The sequence below is a fragment of the Fukomys damarensis genome, unplaced genomic scaffold (genome assembly GCF_012274545.1).
Source record: "Fukomys damarensis isolate Sample0158 unplaced genomic scaffold, DMR_v1.0_HiC HiC_scaffold_16, whole genome shotgun sequence".
Lineage (NCBI taxonomy): Eukaryota > Metazoa > Chordata > Mammalia > Rodentia > Bathyergidae > Fukomys > Fukomys damarensis.
Window position 1 is genome coordinate 119,109,882 of NW_022900928.1, and position 3,799 is coordinate 119,113,680.

Consider the following 3,799-nt stretch of genomic DNA (forward strand, 5'->3'; position numbering starts at 1 on the left):
GGTCTGGTTCCCGCCCCCAACGCGGCCCGGGGCCCTCACCTGCCTGGCCTGGGTTAGAATTGGCGATCTGGGCTTTAACCCTTCGGTCTGCGGTTGGAGCCGACACCTTCGGCTCCTGAGGTCCGAAACTGGGAAGCAGGGGGCGGTGACAGGGCGGGTCTCGCTTACACCTGCGTCATGGAAGGTGGGGCTGTCCAGGTGTTCTGATTTAGGCCGGGGGCGACTGAAACCGTCCTTCCAAGGAGGCTGCGGGCGGCCTTCTCCCGCGCCCTCCCCGCGCCGCCTCCCTGAAGTTGAGAGCGGCAGCGGTTCTGGAGCCGCACAATCTGAGCCCCAGGGCGCCCATCCCTGACTCTCCCGCAGAGCGGAGTAGGGAACCTGCCGCCCCTCACCGGCCGCGCGTGCTGCCCCGTCATCGGCGCCGTCACTATTAGTGAGCCCTGGCCTGGCCACCTCTCCGCTGTCCTGAGGTCAGAATCGCGGGGCGCTAGGCCTCAGAGCGGCAGCGGTTCTGGAGCCGCACAATCTGAGCCCCAGGGCGCCCATCCCTGACTCTCCCGCAGAGCGGAGTAGGGAACCTGCCGCCCCTCACCGGCCGCGCGTGCTGCCCCGTCATCGGCGCCGTCACTATTAGTGAGCCCTGGCCTGGCCACCTCTCCGCTGTCCTGAGGTCAGAATCGCGGGGCGCTAGGCCTCAGGACCTGGAATCGAATTTCGACCTCGATGGACATCCTGGTCAAGTGATTTAATCTGTCTTAGTATTGCCAGCAGAAGTTCCTTCCTTTCACACTTCATTCTCATTTCTTTCTTTTTCTTCTTCTTTTTTTTTTTTTTTTTTTTTTTTTTTTTTTTTGTTGTTGTTGTTTTTTGAGACAGGGTCTCACTATGTAATTGAGACTGACCTGGAACTCACTGTGTAGCCCAGGCTGGTCTCCAACTCACCATGATCCTCCTGCCTCAGCCTCCCCAGTGCTGGGATTACAGGCATGCACCACCACGCCCGGCTTCCATTTTCATTTCTTAAAGGAAGGGCCTTTTCTGCTTCCCCTGACTTGTCTTGCATTTTCTAGCTAGGTGCCTCCCTCCACTGGGAAATTCATGGGGCAGTAAATCTGTGCTACTTACAGGTGTTGAGGAACCTGGTACCAAGGCTAGTTATCACTTAGAAAAGTTGCATCTCCCTCTTCTCTCATCCTGTTTCTCCAGGGCTGTTCTACACAACACCAGAAACTAGTCATCTCCCTTCACCCCCTCTCCCTCCCTCCCTTTTTTGAGACAGGGTCTCACTATGTACTTCAGCCTTGAGTTGAACTTACTGTCCTGCCTCAACCTCCCAAGTACTGGAATTACAGGCATGCACCACCTCTTCCACCTTAGTGGCAATTTTTTATCAACTCATTGACATTTGACTTAGGCAAGGCATAGAAAGAAATACAGTGAGTGAAATATAACAAGGTCTTTCTTCTCAGTAGACTTGCCATCAGATTGGAAGAAAAAAACTCACTCGCAAGAAGAAAATAGACAAGAGCATATAGCAGGGCTACTCTAAGAAGTGGGCATGGTCTCTGGAGGAAGAAGCCTTGGTGATTGCATGACACTTGGCCCCTTGTAGGCCTTCCCTCATCCTGTTTTTCTCTTGCACACCTCCTTTTCAGAAGAATGAATACAGTAAGAGACCTGAGCTATTGTAGGCAAAACCCTAAACCTGTTGGACTTCCCTTTAGGATCCAGCTGTGTAGTTCTTCATTTGTGAAATTAGGATAACAACTGTGTTGTGTTCATCTTTTTGTCCTCAGAAGTATGGTGCTTTGCATACACAGTAAGCATTTGCTGTGCATGTATGGATGAGTTGTTTCTCTTCAGATATGGAGCTAAAATTAAGGTAGAGAAGCGGGGCATGGTGGGGCACACCTGTAATCCCAGCACTCAGGAGACTGAGGAAGGAAGATTACTGGGAGTTTGAGACCAGCCTGGGCTACATAGTGAGTTCCAGGGCTGTCTGAACTACATAGTGAGACCCTGTCTCAAAAAAAAAAAAAAAAAAAATTAAGGTAAAACTCTAAGAGGGCCAGGAACTTAGCTCAGTGGTTCTGCCCACTGCCTCACAAGTACAAGGTCCTGAGTTTGATCCCCGGTTTAAAAAAAAAAAAAAAAAAAAAAGGTCGAACTCCAAGATGGAAGTGCAGATTGGCATCCTGTAGGCCAAATTACCTCGCAGAAATGTTTCCTTTGCCTTTCACATTGTTAATAGTGCTTATTAATATGAAACAATCAGGAACTGGGGCCTCTCTGAGACCACCCCCATGTTGGGAGATTTGCTAGAAGACTCACAGGACCCGCATAGAGTTGTGCTTTCTGCTAAGCTTTTTGCTGCAATGTAGGAAGGATGTACAGGGTTCACACAAAGTATACTTTTTCTTCAAAATAAAGACACAGCCACATTTCCTTGCTATGTTTCCACCCAGGGAAGCTTGTTAGAGACTCAGTAGCTGCATCTGGAGGCTTGTCACATAGGCATTTCTGTCTTGTACATACCAAAGTGCCAGACTCCTAGAAGAAAATCAGGTGTTTGGCATAAACACCTTTCCTTATCAATTAACTGTCAGTTGGGAACATTCTAAGGACCAGGTTCCCAGACACCAGCCAAATGCCAACCCTATCAGGACAGTAGTCTCTGGCCTGCTCTGTTAACTCTTTTCTGCAGTCCTATAAAATCCCGACGTTGACGGTGTCTTACACCTATAGTCCCATTGACGCAGAAGACTGATGCAGGAGGACCCCAAGGTGGAGGACAGCCTGGACAACTTAAGAACTTAAACCCTGTCCCAAACCAGAACAATAAAGTCCCTGGGTCTGATCCCCAGTGCCCTCTTCCAAATAATTCCAGATGTCTAGTCTATTTGGAAAAGAGCTAGAAGTTCTGGTTGTACCAGGCCTGCATTCCCATTTACCAAGTTAGGTGTCCACATTCTACTCATTGGAACCTGTTACCATACTTGATAAAAGAACTTTGTGGATGTGTTTAAGGTGGGGATCTTGAGATTAGTCTGGATTATCCTTAGGACCAAGATTATCATAAGCCCCCCTTTTAATGCTAGGAATGGACCCAGGGCCTTGTACACTCTCACCAGCACTCTGCTACTGAACTACACCCCCAGCCCCACAAGGGTCTGCAAATGTGAAAGAGGAAAGGAGGAGGGTCAGAGTCAGGAAACGAGATTGAAAACAGAGGTCAGAGTGACATGAGTGATGTGATTGTGGGCTTGGAAGACGGCTAGAGAAAGGCCACAAAGATGAAAAAGGCAAGGCACAGCTCTTCCCATGAATCTTCAGAGAGAATGCAACCATGGTAATGTTGTGATTTTTTTCTTTAGCTCCCTAAACCCCCCCTTCTTTTACTTCTGACCATGAGTACCATAAGATAGTAAATTTGTGTGTGTGTGTGTGTGTGTGTGAGTGTGTGCGTCTGTGTGTGTGTTTCTTTTTTTTTTTAGACAGGGTCTCACTATGTAGTTTAGATTGACCTGGAACTCACTATGTAGCCCAGGCTGGTCTCAAACTCACAGAAATCCTCCTGCCTCAACCTCCCAAGTGCTGGGATTACAGGTGTGTGCGACCATGCCTGGCAATTTGTGTTGTTTTAACCACTAAGTTTAAAGTAGCAGTTTGTTTAGAAGCAATAAGAAACTAGTACATCAATAAATGCAGCTGATAGTCCTACCTTAGGATGAGCAACAAGCTCCCTCCTGCTCATTACAGTCCTTGTCATCTTAGTGTCTCCCTAACACTGAAGACAAGT